The following is an 18350-nucleotide window of genomic DNA, read 5'->3' as shown; positions in this document are numbered from 1 at the left end:
AACCACGTGACTGATCAAAATAATATTATTTTTCTCGTATGCAGCTAAGGCCAGGCATGGTAAATATAAAAACATATAGTAGATTGGTTGAATCGTCTCTGAGAAACAATTACCCAAACTTTTGGTCAATTTTGCTTAAAATCCAAAATGGCGGCCAAACCATGTGACTGATCTGAAATTTTGTTTAGGTTTCTGAAATAGTTTGATATACAGATGCCATGAAGCAAAATTGAAAATAATCCCTCAAGTGTTGCCAGAGTAAAAAACTACTTCCTGTTTAGAAGAAATCCAAAATGGTGGCCAAACCACGTGACCAATCGTAAACATTTTTTCAAACCTAAATCGGATTCATATATAGAAGCTAAATACAACACATGAGAGCATTCTACTTGGTGGTTCTGAAGAAGAAGATTTTTAAGTGTTTTTTGCCGTTTTTAGGAAAAACAAAATGGCGGGAAAAGTCACATGACCGCTAAAGTTTTTATTGCTGATATTTATTACACATGAGTTGTACTATATACCATAAAAAAAATCTAGACACCTAGACCCTCAGAAAGTGGTCAAACAGCCACTTCCGGTTTTATTTCAATCCAATATGGCTGCCAAACTAATTGGCCAATCAAAATTCTGAAAGCATGTTGCACCAGTTCATAGTAGAGCCTATCATTATAGAGCATTTTCAAACTATTTGGTTCAGCAGTTTTCTCAAACGGCTCGACGAAAAAAGTTACGGAAGAAAGAAAGAAAGAAAGAAAGAAAAAACTGAACGATAATAATAGGGGCCTCGCCCTTTGGGCTTGGGCCCCTAAAAAACCGGACAATAAGAATAGGGGCCTCGCCCTTTGGGCTTGGGCCCCTAAAAACCGGACAATAAGAATAGGGGCCTCGCCCTATGGGCTTGGGCCCCTAAAGAAAAAACCGAACAATAAGAATAGGGGCCACGCCCTACAGGCTTGGGCCCCTAATAATAATAATAATAATAATAAACGGAACAATTACAAAAGGGTTTCGACCAAATGGGCTCGAAACCCTAATAATAAACGGAACAATTACAATAGGGTTTCGACCAAATGGGCTCGAAACCCTAAATATAGCTGCGTTGCAGCAATGTCGGGTTTCGAGCCCACTGACTTATTAGCAGCGTTCCAAAATCAGCATCATTGACAATAATATATTAAAGGAAATTGCATGGCCTTCATACTAAACATGTTGCATGTTCCTGTCTGTAACAGTGCTTAATGTATTACAATCTTGCATATTTAATGATGTCCCATGACCATATATGGTCATCGGATGTTTTTGTCAGCTCTGTTGTGCAATAACTTCAATATTGCATTGGTTGCATTTTCCTATCTGTAACAGTGCTTGAGATATAACATTTATGCATATTTGATGAGGTCACATGACCATATGTGGTCATCACATTAGTTAGTCACATCTCTTGTTCCATAGATTCGAAATTGCACAGGTTGCATGTTCCCGTCTGTAACAGTGCTTGAGTTATTACATTTATGCATATTTAACGATGTCACATGACCGTGTATGGGCATCAGATGTGTTAGTCACATATCTTGTCTCATAGCTTCGATATTGCACAGGTTGTGTGTTTCTATCTGTTACCGTGTTTCAAATATAACATTTATGCATATTTGATGAGGTCACATGACCATATATGGTCATCACATTAGTTAGTCACATCTCTTGTTCCATAGATTCGATATTGCACAGGTTGCATGTTCCCGTCTGTAATAGTGCTTGAGTTATTACATTTATGCTTATTTGATGAGGTCACATGACCATATATGGTCATCGGATATGTTAGTGACTTCTGTTGTGCAATAGCTTCAATATTGCACGGGTTGCATGTTCCTATCTGTAACAGTGCTTGAGTTATTACATTTATGCATATTTGATGAAATTACATGACCATATATGGTCATCACATTAGTTAGCCACATCTCTTGTCTCATAGCTTCGATATTGCATAGGTTGCATGTTTCTATCTGTGATTCTGCTTGAGATATTACAATTATGCATATTTAATGACGTCACATGACCATATACGGTCATCACATTAGTTACTCACATCTCATGTCCCACAGCTTCGATTTTGCACAGGTTGCATGTTCATGTCTGTAACAGTGCTTGAGATAATTCAATTATGCATATTTAATGAAGTCACATGACCATATATGGTCATCACATTAGTTAGTCACATCTCTTGACCCATACCTTCGATATTGCACAGGTTGCATGTCCCTAACTCTTGCAGTGCTTGATAAATTACATTTATGCATATTCAATGAGGTCACATGACCATATATGGTCATCGTGTTTGTTAGTAAAATTTCATGTACCATCACTTCAATATTGCACTGGTTGCATGTTCCCGTCTGTAACTGTGCTTGAGTTATTACATTTATGCATATTTAATGAGATCACATGACCATATATGGTCATCTTGTTTGTTAGTAGAATTTCATGTACCATCACTTCAATATTGCACTAGTTGCATGTTCCTAACTGTAACAGTGCTTAAGATATTGCAATTATGTCTATAAAATGAGGTCACGTGACCATATAAAAGAACAAAAAAATATGAAAAAACATTCTAAAATCTTCTTATAAAAAACGGCTAATCGCCTGGACTTCCATATTTTGGAATTAAATACTATGTCATATGATCTTTCAAAGTTATTCAGGGTTAGTTGATTTGTCGAAAATTATGCAAATGAGATGCAAAACAAAATTTAAAAAAATTCTAAAAAAAAAAGTCACGTGACCGCTAAAGTTTTTTTTTATGAAATTTGTAGCCCTTGTCGCACTGCTACTATCATAAAAAAATTGGAGCACTCAGACCCTCAGAAAGGTGCGCAATTCGGCATTGAAAATTTCGCCTTTAATCCAAGATGGCGGCCTGGTCATGTGACCTATGTGTCTGAACTTAGGATATGCACCAGATCTCATACAGCTTTACCATTGTGGCAAGTATGGAACTGATCGGTCCAACGGTGTTGATATAAAGCGTGACCAAAAATTTAGGCGGAAGAATAATAATAATAATAATAATAATAATAATAATAAACGGAACAATTACAATAGGGTTTCGACCAAATGGGCTCGAAACCCTAATAAACGGAACAATTACAAAAGGGTTTCGACCAAATGGGCTCGAAACCCTAATAAACATAACAAAAACAATAGGCTTTCAAGCCTGAAGGGACTTGAAAGCCTAATAATCAGCTTCCACATCACATGCCATGGAGGCAAGAAGTCCATGGAGTGGGTTAATTGATTATATCTTCTGACTGTTTAGTTTATATCATCTAAGATTACTTGCTCAAGTTTACAGGGATGAGATATCTAGGCCAGCAAGTAAACAAAAACTTCCAGTATTAGTTAGTTGCATCAAAAGAATGGCTTAAAGGGGAACCTTCCAAGCCCAGGGATTGCACCAAAGAATCATAGGACACTATTGTTTATGTTATTTACAAGTTAATTTAGTTAATCTATCTTTTGTTATCCATTGTAATTTTAATCCAGAAAGTAAATTTGTTGTGAGATTAGGCTTAACTAGAAGTGTCCCTTCAAAGCTACAGAATGAAAATCTGAGTGTCTTAAAATAAATCACTGAAAGCTTCTAGTATTTCCCAAGTGATTTAGTTATCAATTGCAATATGTTATTCTGTGGTCACTAGTGTCATATTAATATTATAAATAATAACAATACAGTAATACTAACTGGTATGGCGGGCTGACTTGCATTAGATACTGACAAGTTAGATACTTACTGCCAATTTAAAACTACCATAGAACCAGAATGATATTTGTTTTCTGTTCATATTCGAACCCATATGCAATCACTATCTCGGCTACAATGTTCATCACATTGTTTACCAATTGAAAAGAAAGAAGTCATCGAAAAGAGACCAACGTACATGCAAGCTTTGCAATATGAATTCTATTGAAAACGAGTTCCAATTTTTATTAGTTTGTAATTTTTATAATCACATTAGATGTCTCTATATCCCACACTACTACTGCACCCAACCAACTGTAAATAAATTTCTTGAATTACTCAAAACTCAAAATGCTGTACTTCTACAGTGCTTAGCTGCGTTTGTATTTAATGCTATGAAACAGTATGAGCTATATCATAAATGTACGGTATCTCCAATAAAAGTGCATGTAAGTGCATGTAAAATGCATACAATGTATATAGGTATACCAAATTATTATGCCTTATTTCGACCATAGACACACCTCAACCTTTTCAGCACCAGACTTTCTCACCCACATTTGTCTGCACTTTTTTCTTGTATTCTTCAATATTTCTGGAAATGAACCGTAATTTTAAAGCCAAAGGACAAAATTTGAGTCAATTGTCAGGTTAACTCGAAAAATTTGTCTATTTTTGTCCAAATCTTCTAAAGGAAAGAGCAGACTATAAAAGACTATAAATTATTTTGTGAGTTTGTGATGAAAACAGAGAACTAGTGGTGAAAAAGTTAATACTTATGTAAGCACATGGGCTTCTAACAGAGCTAGAATACTTCATTATATCAAAGATCTGTATAAACAAGTTCATGTACGGTTTTACTCTATTAATAGTGCATGTGCACAGGGTTCTCCACGAGGGGTTTTTACAGGGCGCCGCGCCCTGTTATCTGAAATTGGCGCCCTGTTTAAATTGTCAGCGCCCTGTTATATTTCCTGTGCGCCCTGCATGGTCCCAGACAAAGAATTGTTTACAAAACAGGCCAACACTCATTGTCTTCCGAAGATGATTCATCGTGCTCAGGGTAACTGGTTCATTGTTTTAAGGTGCAACTGTGAAAATTCCGGTTTGTTATCGTAGCAGGTCACCGTGAGGTGATAACACCACCAAACAAAAAGTTACAAGTTTTTTCAACACGATTAAAAATGAACATGTGGCCTAGAAAAGTACATTACCGTACCCATATTTTTACTGCCAGGGTGACGTCAAATATATAAAATCGTTATCGGTAAAACCATTCGCTAAACCATAAGGTCTATGGTTAAAACCAAGATCACGCCGTGACTAGGTAGCGGCAACATCGTCACCGCCGAGTGGAACAAACGACCAGCGCAGCCGACGTACCATCACAGACATTGCTGATCACCAAGAAGTCCACACGAATGCTTGCTTGAACATGTAAATGTTTATATTTAAATGTCACTATTTAAAGTTGAATTTTCTTTAAATCACGATTTAAAAACCCCAGTAAAACGGCCATGCCTTCAACTCGCATCATAAGTGGAGGAAATAAATTTACTTGTGTTCTTTTGGAACAAATATTCTGATTGGTTGTTTTTCGCGTCAATGCGTGGCTTTGGCCAATCAAAAGCATCGTTACATAGTATCAGGGTGCACACAGTAAAATGAACTGTTTCCGGGTCATAGCTGTTTTCAACGAAGCAGACATCAACAAACTTTCGATTCGAATGAAAATTATTCTTTTAAGTATGTATTTTGTTTTTTTTATACCTAATTCAATTATTTTTTAGAGTAACTGTTAACTGCAGATCGAAAATCTTCTATTGTGTACATTTTATTTCGTTTGATCACCTTGTTTTTTGGTGCCATTCATGCAAGTTTTTTAATGAACCAATTACGAACGTTTGTGCGACATACATTTTATTTTGCTTCGTCCAAATAAATATAAATCATAAATATAAATTTTTGCTAAAAATTAAATAAAGCATGTATGTATCTATTTGGGAAAATAAATTAACAAACTTGTTACGTTATTTTCTGGACGCGATCATTACTTGTAAACAACTGATGTCGCCGCTTGAGGAATCGTGCAGCTAAAATCAGCTGATTGTACGTGCTGACGTTTACTTAATAATAGCTCTTCAAAATTCCTATTCATTTTGTAATAATAAATATATATTATGCATATGTAATAATATATGTAGATTAATAGATTTTTTAGTTTCCATCCTTGCCAATGATGCACGTTACAAATGTGCCACGCCCACTTCACATTGGTGCGCCCTGTTTAATTTTCAAACCGTGGAGAACCCTGATGTGCATATGTATAAAGGTGTACCAAAGGTCAAAAGAAGTCATTTGAATGTTCAAGTATCCAATAAAATTCAATTGTACAGTTACACACACATCTATTGGAGATGTAATAGTGTAAATACAGAATACATGTACATTGTTACATTGTATATAAGTATTGTAACTGAGGTTTAATATAGATGAGTTATTTTGTAATACATATACATTGTGTATAAGTATTGTAACTGAGGTTTAATATTAATGTATTACATGTACTTGGGAGATTATTTACTCATGTACTTTGACCATTTCATCTTTTTCTGTTTGTTTTAATGAATATCAGAATATCTGTTCTTTTCAGTAGAAGGTTATGTTATTGTACATATTTGTTGAGAGTAAGCATTACATGAAAAGAAAAAAAAATACTTCCATAAAAGCAAATATGGATGTGAGCAAACATACTATTCATAAATGTAAACTACTAAATTATCATGACATGAAAATTTGATGAAAATTGAGACTGAGACATATTTGTCAAACTAATTAGTTTTTTTTTCTACCACCCTAGCTATCAGTTGCAGTATTTTCATCAATATACATGTAAATACTGTAAAATACTTTGAGGAAGGATTCATTGAAAATAAAATCCAGTGAATATACTTTTTTTCCTATATTTTGCATTCAACTCATCAAGAATTAGTGAAAATAAATTCCATACAAAATAGCATTTTCAGCAAAAAATATTCCAGCTAATATATAAAGTATTTTACAGTAGTACTTGACTAATAGCATTACTGCAGCTCTTAATCACAAATTAACAACAGTGACTCCTTCGAAACCTTCCAATTTCCTAACAAATACCTAATTAAAGCTTGGTAATGTCTCAGATTGTACCCGTTGATCTGTGCTACAGTCAAAGTTTTTTTTAAATGTTTTTGTGCCAGGCGACAGTTCCGGACATTGAATGTCACTGTTGTCTCTCCTGACTTTTTTTTTATTCTGTAAGTGCAAATTGCAATTGCTAGTGCATTTTGCCACAGAAGTCATTTCCTGTTTGGGACTACATGACAGGGCTGTGTGGCCATCTCCCTATCAACTAGGCTTGGTCGAACACAAGCACCTGCGGACCTTAACCAAGGTTCCCCCAAAGTCGCATTTGTTCGTGAATAGATCTCGGCCAGTGGAATTGGCCTTCCTGTTGTGTCTGTGGCACACTCTCCCAGGTCAGGGGTCGTCCCTTTTGATGTTCAGTCTAAGGTAGGATTTGAACTTGGGTCTACCGATCATGAGTCTGATGCGACAACCTCTATGCTACCAGTGACCAGTCAAAGTCACCATCTTTGTTATATGAGACCCATATATCTCACTCTTTAAACTCAGCCATACATACATGCCATTAATACTTTGGAAATTACATTCAGCAGCAGCACAAAAGACGTCAGTCACATGACATAATTAAAATGAGACATACCGGTATCTGTTATTTTCATTTGATTAGCAAAAATGTAATAACAAAAACACTGGAATTGAACATTGTCTGAAGAATCTTGCGGCCACAAACATATAAATGTAACTGAAATGTCAATAATAATGAGAAACCCGTAGATTTTATTTTATTTCACAGCATACAGATGGGAATACTATTAGATCATTTGATGACTGATGGGAAGCGTGTGGTTAATGTCATATGCTATGTTTTTGATTGCATGAAATGAGCACAGAGATCAAGCACTGATGCAAACCATATGGGAGGAAGACCTTGACTTAATCACATAGAACTATCCTTGTAGTCTATTCTGTATTATGAGCATTCATGATTTACTAAGGACAGTGAAACCTGTGTTATTGATTACCTAAACTATGTATAGAATCTTATGTGACCAACCTTTCTACAATTTTTACAGGTTTGTCTTTAAGAGGCCAAAATAGTTCCGAAAAAAAACTTTTTTGATTTTTATTTTAACATGTTTATTTTAACCATGTACTTTGTTAATCTGATATGACCTAGCTTCTATTTTAATATGATATATTAACAATGTACTTTGTTAATCTGATATGACCTGGCATCTATTTTAACATGATATTTGACTGTTCATTGCATAATGTTCCCAAGTCAATACCTTTATCACAGCCTGGGGTGCTGCGAGCCCTTAGGGGTGCAAATATCCGGCCAATTAAATCTAAAGACAAAATAAGACTGTCAAAACATGGACATTATACTGTACATTCAGTTATACCTCTATCTTCAGATCAAAGCCCAACATTTATTGAACACACACCAGATTAGGTTAGGTATGTGTGTTGTGGCTATCACTGTAATGTGATATTTCCTTCTTGGCATCACAAACATTACATGGAATACACAAAACAGCCAGCCTAAAGCTACTTAGTGATTCCATTATAGTTTCTTATCATTTTGTTGGTGGTGACCACCACCACCACTACCACCACCACCACCACCACCACCACAGCAACCAACTATACATACATGTACATGCATGGAACCGAGATAAATATTTGCTCTATTAAAATGTATTTTAATATAAACCATACATGTATATGTAAGTGATGTGTTATTAATAGCACAAATACAGTATTTGGACCAGATATACCTATGCCATTTACATAAGCCTTGTGCTAGTATTAGTGCAAATGCAGTTGAATGAATCGATAATTCATTCCCCCAGAAATTTGAAAAAATTTGAATAAGTAATAAAGAATAAAATTAATTAATTAACATTGAACTGCCTAGTGGGAATATAAATAAGTGAATTATAATGAATACTGTAAAATCTGTATTATAAAACCGTGCGATGCGGCTTTTATTAGAGCATCTACACATATGAGAAATGATGAATTTTTAGTTCTCAATTATTCAAAAAGAATGGGTGTGACTTCTATTAGGGATGCGGCTTCTAATACTGATTTTATGGTATTAGATTTTTCTGGTGGCGAAAACAGAAACTATATTTTTGAAACTACAGTAGTATAGTCTGTGATCCTGATCATGGACACACCTTTGACATTTACACAAGTGCTAGACTGTTTACAGTTCCTCTGGCCTAATGTTTTTTTTTACTAAAATGATTCAACCAATTTCCCTAAATGTAAATTCAAAAGAAGGTCAGAAGGGCCATTACAGCCATACTGTAGTCTCATTACAGCCATACTGTTGTCTCGTTGACCATAACCACACCTTGTGTCATTCAAAAAGCGCATAGGCTAATAATATCACAAATGTGGTATACTGTAAAATACTTTATTTTAGCTGAAATTAATTTACGCTCAAAAGACTAAATGTGTGCGTTTTTGTGGAATTCATTTTCACTGATTTTTGACATGTTGAATGTAAAATATAAAAAATAAGGTATACTCTCTGGATTTTATTTTCACTGAATCACTACTTTAGTGAAAAAAGCGAAAATTAATTTCAAGGAAAAATAAAGTATTTAACAGTACTAGTATGTGAATAATTTAATTTGAGTTTTATTACAGGTACTGTGCTTTGTGCCTTTTTTTACATTAATCCATGTAATAAAATTAAGCTAAGTGACCTTTGTAGAACTAATTGATATACATATACTGCAGGCCTGGCTATGCACAGCTGGAAGATTAAATTCATTTCTACCCATAGTTATTTGTGCGTGTCATTATTTTACGTGCCATATGAGACAATATATTACACATTTGGTTTATCATTTGGTTTGAGTTTTATATTTGTATATATGTCAAGCTCAAACATTTAAATTCATCAGAAACACTAACAGAATTATGGAGGTGTACCTATTCAGAATTCAGGGTGCTCAGTTATCAGCTATTGAGTAATAAACAGTGAATATGGACAGCCTGCTTATTGACAGATAATCAAGGGTAGTTTATTTATTTTCACTGTTATATAACAGTGATTGACAAGAGTTTGTTCACAAGGGACTTCCACTTCCTTTTCTCTGCCCTGGAACCGAAATAGGTTTTCAAGGAAATGTTAATTTTGATCATGATTCAGTGAAATATGCACGTTTACAGGATCTGTTATCAGAGTTGTTGCCTGTACTATTGTGATAGGTTCATTATATAGTCAGAATAGGGGTTACAGGATTGTGGGTCCCATGCGATATATACATCACAAATAAAATACGAATTAAAAGTAGTAAAAGTGATAAATACATAGTAAGCCAATCTGGTTAAAATCCAATGTAGGTATTAGGCTCCATGCAATGCTTTGACCTGGGACAGAGTTCTTTGACCTGGTAATCACAAATTAACCAATCAAAATGGTGGATGATGCCAACGTGCTCATAGCTCATTTAAATAAGTTAATGTTATTGAACGCATCACAGAAGAGATTTGCCGATATTGTAGTGCGATCTTTTGGCTTGGATTTAGATGGGAAAATGGGATGGTTTTTTTTTTAAAACAAAAAATTAGTTGTTTTCAAAAGATAAACTGAGCATTTGAAGAATAATTTAACATTGTTTATAGTGATACAAACTCATTGTTGAAACAAAGCTTACCCATTCACGCCAGTCACCATAAAAATCATACTCTTGAATAGACGTCAATGACTAAGGTAAAACTTAAATTAGACTATATTAGGCGTCCGGAATAATTTAAATGTCCAATTACTAGTACGCCAAAATATTTAATGAAAAAATGTGATTTCTTTTATTTTAAAAACCAAACAGAATCAAGTACATTGTATAGACAGGATTACATTACCGTAGTGTTAGTTCTGTGTGTTAGTTCAATTAAGCGCCATTTGCAATAAAGTTGTCAAAATGTGACCTCAAATTAGCGCCACACAAAAATGAAAATGTATCAAAGTGGCGCCTATATGAGGTATTATACGGTACAATCAAGATAATTTTTTTTGTGGCAATTTAAGTTTTGTGACAATAAAATTGAATAGTGTAACATTAAAACTTTAAACTTAGAATTTGCAGTATTTCACAATGCACAATGAGTGAAAGCAGTGAAACTATAAAACATGAACTCTTTATTTCAGTTAGGTTCTCCTGTCTATAGGAAATTAGTACCGGTACATTCAAATATATTAAACATTATCTACCTATCAAAAAGATTTACTGAACATGACATTTGTTTATAGAAAAAACATTCTTTTTTATTTTTACGACATAAATACTGCTTTAAAAATATTGGGGTACCATGGATTGATCTTGGGCTACCAGATTTAAAAAGTGGTAGCCCAGATGGACTACCAGAAAAAAAAGTTAATTTCGAGCCCTGCTGAGTGATAATAGACCAGCCTTCACTTGGTGAGTTTTAATTTGTCTGTATTCATTGGTGAGAAAACAAACCCATATCAGACAATGAATACATCACTTATGTTAATTAGGGAGAAAACACTCAAGGTTTCCTGGGAGTGTTTACAGCAACAGAACACTGACTGAATATAAAAATCTAATGCTGAGCAACCTATGGTAGATTTAGTACTTTAACACAGTAACCATGGATACATTTCAATATTAGGCTGGCCTTGATTAATAAAGTTAACAATTTACTCATTCATCACTATGAAATTCAATTATGGTAATCCATCTTATTTTCAGGAATTTTACAAGTCATGGTAAGTTGCAAATTGCACTGTAGCAGTGATGGTTATAGAACACTCAAGCTAGGGAGTCACAAATGAACATGGTAAAATTTTGTTCTAAAATTATCAATCTGCAAACATAATAGGTCCCTGAAAAAGAAGATCAAGTTAAAAATAACTAAGAGCACATTAACCTTTTCACCACCAGTTCTCTCTTTTCATCACAAATTCACAAAATACCGTAGTCCCGTTTAGTATAGTGTGCACTTTCTTTCAGAAGATTGGGACATTTAAATAGCCAATTTTTTTTAGTAAAAACTGAAAATTTTCTCAAATTTTGCCTGTTACCTCCAAAATTAGGGTTCACTTCCAGAAATATTAAAGAATATATAAAAAAAAAAAAAAAAAAAAGTGCAGAAAATTTAGGCAAGAAAGTCTGGTGGTGAAAATGTTAATTATTAAGTTAAGCTGTTAGTTGTGGAACAGATTATATTTTATGATGAACATATTTACAACAATTCCTTCTCATTTAGTTTGTTTGTGTACATAATCTCGTAATACAGCATGCATGTACTGGCTATAGTTTACAAAATAACTACATTTGTATGCGTTCAACATATCTAGAGTCAATTAATAAATCTTAGCATAAAATTTATGGTTAATCTCTTTTCATTCCAAAATTTCTTGCAACTTTATTATTTTTTAAATTTATTTTTTTACATGTAAATACCATTTGGAAGTTACTTTAAATTGCAGATAAAATGATTAATAATTCATCAACGTTATAAACCTGACAGGTCCCATAAAAAAATTGTCCCTTGTCATGATCCATCACAAGTAAAGGTCTGTCAGTCGGATTGGATTACAAACCATGTGTACACAATAATAACTCAAAAAACAAAAACAATACCAGAAATGCAAACAATTTCACAGCGAATCATACTTTTATAAAACCAGTATACAGATAGAAATTAAGAACCAATAAGCTTACAAGAATACATACAAGCTGTCTAATTCATACATCAAATTTGCAAAATCAAAGTGTTCCAAAGAAGTATTTATAATTTAATGACATCTGACACAAATATCTTAAATTACAAAAACGCCATAATTGCTCAATTTGTACATGTGGGTCATCATGGAATGGATACTGTATTAGCTTATTCCATCAGTTAGACTCAGTTTAAAAATAACACAGAATGATATATATATACCCATTGGATATTATTGTAGCATAAACTCACAGTAAAAACAAATAAACTTGTTTCTCCTATAATGTACACTGTAGAACTGAAACAACATGAAACGTGATGACTACTTGACCTGAGAAGTGAATATGTGTTTACATATCTTGCTTGATTTACACTGAACACCATACACTACAGTAGTTTCTTTGATGTGGGATCTATCTTGAGAAAGGGGTACACTCAAAAAGGAGAGGTATATGTGATGAGCCACTCGAATGATTTACTTTACCTCAAGAATTCCTTAGTTAAGGAATTAACTTTTGTCTATTTTCGAAAAATTGGGAAAAGACACTACTAGAAAGGATGCAATTTCCCCCTAAACTAGTTGTAAAATACTTTATTTCTGCTTGAAATTTATTTTCGCTGAGGGAGGATTCATTGAAAATAAAATCTGGCAAATACTAGTATACCTTTTTACCTATATTTTACATTCAAATAATCCAAAATCAGTGAAAATAAATTCTACACAAAACACCCAAAAAGCCTTTTCAGAAAATAAAATTTCAGCTAAGATTTTACAGTATGCTTTTCCAGCTCAAAAGTAGTGTTTTGCAATCATTTTACAGATCAAATATGAAAATGTATCTCTATAAATAGGTGGGGATGTCTTATATATGTTTTTTTGCGCCTCCCACAAAATTTACGATGTACTTTGATAGCATTCATAAAGTTCTATAGGATCTTGAAACTATTATGTGAATATTTGGTAATTTTAATTCACACACAATACATGTATATTATACAAGTTAAAATTTCCATGTTTTTTCGCTTTTTGATTTCCGGTGACTGATCAGTGCATCTGAACTCTGGTGGCCATTCAGCATGTCTGAACACTGGTTTCACTGCACCAGAGTTAACTACCATACTTGACTAACCAACTGTTCACTATGCCAGTTAACTACCATACATGTACTCGACTAGCCAAGTGTTTCACTACACCAGAGTTAACTACCATACTTGACTAACCAAGTGTTCACTATGCCAGTTAACTACCATACATGTACTCGACTAGCCAAGTGTTTCACTATGCCAGAGTTAACTACCATGCTTGACTAGCCAAGTGTTTCACTATGCCAGAGTTAACTATCATACTTGACTAGCCAAGTGATTCACTATGCCAGAGTTAACTACCATGCTTGACTAGCCAAGTGATTCACTATGCCAGTTAACTACCATACATGTACTCGACTAGCCAAGTGTTTCACTATGCCAGAGTTAACTACCATGCTTGACTAGCCAAGTGTTTCACTATGCCAGAGTTAACTACCATACTTGACTAACCAAGTGTTCACTATGCCAGTTAACTACCATACATGTACTCGACTAGCCAAGTGTTTCACTATGCCAGAGTTAACTACCATGCTTGACTAGCCAAGTGTTTCACTATGCCAGAGTTAACTATCATACTTGACTAGCCAAGTGATTCACTATGCCAGAGTTAACTACCATGCTTGACTAGCCAAGTGTTTCACTATGCCAGAGTTAACTATCATACTTGACTAGCCAAGTGATTCACTATGCCAGAGTTAACTACCATGCTTGACTAGCCAAGTGTTTTACTATGCCAGAGTTAACTACCATGCTTGACTAGCCAAGTGTTTTACTATGCCAGAGTTAACTACCATGCTTGACTAGCCAAGTGTTTTACTATGCCAGAGTTAACTACCATAACAGAGTAATTTTAGTGTAGCCTGCTAAGTAAAAATAGAATAAGATATACATATATTAGTCTTTTATAATACATGTACCAGTATACGTAATATAATCTGGTCGAAGCTAAGCAAATGTGGGTGGACAAGATATCTCATGGTGGAAAATTCTAAAATGACTAAATATGATGTATGCTGATGTATGAATATTTTTATATGCCATATCTTATTTGTTCCTATTTTTATTCTTATATTTTTGTCTTCAAATGCCATGCAATCATCAAATAATGAAAAATTTTATTTTACAGTAGTGATCATCTGAGATTGTGTAATAATTCCATATGTGGAGTATTTTATTTCTTAAGATATCTATGATACCTATAGGTTACTGTGTGATGGTATTTTTGAACATATATTGACGTATTTTGTAAATATTATTTTGCCAGGCAAAAGTTGATATCTTACAAAATGTATGTAGGTACTATATTGACACATACAGTTGCCATAGAAACTTTCATTCCATATTTGATGCAATGTGATAATGTTTTGTTTCTACATGGTAGAAACTAGCATCTAACATTGTCTGCTAAAGTTACAACTTTGGGTATATGTCACTTGAGTGTTGGTATTCACAGATGAAAAGTACTGTATTTAGTTTTCATGATGCATAATTATTTGAGTGCATTCTTTGGGACACAATGTTGTGGCAGTCACTGTGACTCACTGTTTTGAAAAACATGTTCACAAAATTTTAAGATTTCCCTGACTCACAAATTTTAGAAAATTTGTCTTCCTCAAAAATAAAGTTGTTTTCAGTGGTCTCTGATAATACAGAAAATGTTATCACATCAGAATTATTAGTACTATGTATAAACAACATTATCCAAGATGTCAAACTTACTTATGTTCACTGATTGATAATGACATTGATTATTTAAAATTTATATCTTGATAGAACCTGTATTCATGAATCAAATCTTACACATTTTTTTTTTCCTTTTATTTTTCTCTTGCATCTCTCACACGTTTACTCCATAAAGAGACTTGTTTTATGTGCAATTTCTTATACGTGATGATTTTAGGAATGTTCTTTCAACTTATATATGTAAGGCTTTTCATATTCTCTACAGAGGTTAAAATTTTTATTTTCAGTATTTTTTCGGACTTTTAAACTTTCATACATGTATGTGGGAATAAATCAGGAAAATATCTTTACCATTCACATGTTGTTTTTTTTAAATATGTTTTAATTAATTTATTTTAATTGAGAAAAGGCTGTTTTTTTACTTCAATGCTAACAATTCTAAATTATTATCTCTAACATTCACAATTTTCCCCAGGGAATATTATAGGATATCAGTATAACAGGAAAACAGTTGAAAAAGGAAAAACTATAGTCATAATAACAACTATTGATTAATAAACGGGTCAGTTATTAACTTTTCATATCCTTTGACAAGTTTATCACCATCTTGACCTCAGACATCAAATTTACAAGGTGCCATAAACACTTCAGCAGCAGTTGTTTATAGAAAGTCCTTGATAAATCACATGTTGGTATAAAAATCACAATAATATGATAAGAAAAAAAGTTTATGTTGATCAAACACAAATATGTTTATCACCACCAAAGCACTGCAGATTACTTTGTTGTGAATTTAATTTTGTTATTAAAATATAACTACAGGAATTAGGAAATATAAAATTTTAGTAAATGAGCAGAGGGGAAATAGTCAGTTTAAAATTTTAGCTTATTTAATGTTTCAGGGTTATTCACTGGGTTTTACATTCACTGGTTTGTTAAGTTTGTATATTTACTGGGTTTTTTTACTCAGCTTATTTTGCTATTAGTGGAATAGGTGAAAATGAAACACAGCTAATAACCAGGACCTTTACAGTCAGTATGGGTATACTTATAACAACCCGTGCAATATGTACTATATACATGACCTTTAAATCCATATTGTCATACATGAACACTGACACACATGTAGCATAGAATTCTGTCATGTGTCGTACCACTAGCTATATGACACATTCATTGTACGTCACACTTGCTATACGCTCCACTTCCTACATGTTCCACTCGTTCTATTTGCAACACGTTCAACTCACTGTATATTAAACATGTAGTTTCCACGCGCTACATGTTCAACTCATATGTTCTACTTTCTATATACCAAACCCCACTAATGCCTTCTGCAAAGGTTCCAATTATACATCATGGTGTCCCGTGAGCTATCGATCATGAATTTGAACTTTTGAATTCAAGATAAAGTGATTATAGAGAAATTCCTCACTGGTCAATGATCATAGAGTATTTTATTTCTTAATACACACGAGTGTTTTCCAAGGGTAATGTGAAATTCAAACCATCTTATTTAGTTATCTACATGTACGCTTTAAAAGTGAAGTGTGATAAAGAGAGAGAGAGAGAGAAACACTGCATAGATTCTAGAATAACCAATGAGTGGCAAGATATGAGACAATAATGTAATCTGAGAAATAAGTAATCAGAGGGGACAGCATAATCTAAAGGGATAGGGTAATCTGAGAGGATAGCATAATTCTGAAAAGATGGCATAATGCTAGTTAGTGTAATCACAGTCCCTCAGGCCTCAGGATAGGGGGACTGTAGTGTAATGCAGTGCCCCCCCCCCCCCCCCCCCCGGTAATTGTTAAGGCGTTTTGGCTAATTTGCATAATACAACACACATTTGCATATTCATGCATATTTTAAAAAACAAATAATCTATCAGTACCAACTACAGTATTGTTTTCGAAAGCATGGTAGCCTATTGAAACTCCGGAGGACATAGTCCGTTATTAGTTGGAGCACCAAATTTTCCTTTTAACCGACCACATTGAGTCTGATGTTATCATTATATATTGATATTTCCTCTTATTAACAGGAAATAAAACTAATTACATATTTATTTGCTTTCATCAGACACAGCAACATTGTCAACGTGATTCAACCTCGACCATGTGTCAGCCAATACGACTACTACTTGTGATAATCTCTGAATAACCTTGTAATATTTGTTACATCAAAAAAATATGAAACAAATAAATAAATACAAGGACATACCTTTCATTTGTCATGTACTTCTAAGGACTATGTTTGTACGTATCAAAAATGTCTGTGGTATTCATCCCAGTTTTATTTTTTTACCAAATTCACAGATTTGCAGTCATTTTGGTTTTGCCCATGTCTATCAATTTAAATTTTTAATCCGTTATTACAGAGTCCTCCAAAATTAGCTCATGATCAATCAATCCAACATTTATATTATTTTCCACTGGTACATGTTATTTCCCCTCTCAATCATAATGTGTGTTATTTTTTTTCAAATTAGAATGATGAGCAATATTAAAATGTAATTGAGACAAATACACAACTGTAAATAACACTGGTACGTCTGGTAGTATATTTATACTTCCAATGTACAGTATGTTTTGAGGACTACTACTAGTGCTCGAAACTGTAGGATTTAATACAGAGACTTTATGTACGGGGTGAAGTAATGATAACAATATTAATTTTTATGATTTCTATCAGTTAATAGTAATAAATGATGAAGAAGAAAACTATTTTAATCATGTTACATGAAATATTGCTATGCAATGCAATCACTCGATCAAAACAACATACCACTTGCCAGTGGGGCAACGACCAGATAAACGAGGAAACAGTTGACGTGAAATGTCAGAAATTTAATGACATTTGCGTGCTGGTGAAAATAATGGGCACATCGTTACGTGTCCAAGGGCAGATTGTACAACTACGTGACCCAGTTGAGTTCCCAACATAAAATAACACAAATTTCAAAGGGATCTGTCTTTTAAAATGACTCACAACGAAATGCATA

General features: G+C 33.7%; 1 protein-coding gene across 1 annotated transcript in view; it reads right to left on the bottom strand.

The window, feature by feature from the left end:
* LOC102805109 (E3 ubiquitin-protein ligase MYLIP-like) overlaps positions 1-18350 on the bottom strand; it is a 45390-nt gene that overhangs the window by 26485 nt on the left and 555 nt on the right. The window lies entirely within an intron of this gene.

The sequence above is a fragment of the Saccoglossus kowalevskii genome, chromosome 12 (assembly GCF_978046115.1).
Source record: "Saccoglossus kowalevskii chromosome 12, keSacKowa6.1, whole genome shotgun sequence".
Lineage (NCBI taxonomy): Eukaryota > Metazoa > Hemichordata > Enteropneusta > Harrimaniidae > Saccoglossus > Saccoglossus kowalevskii.
This window is presented reverse-complemented; position numbering and strand designations above follow the sequence as displayed.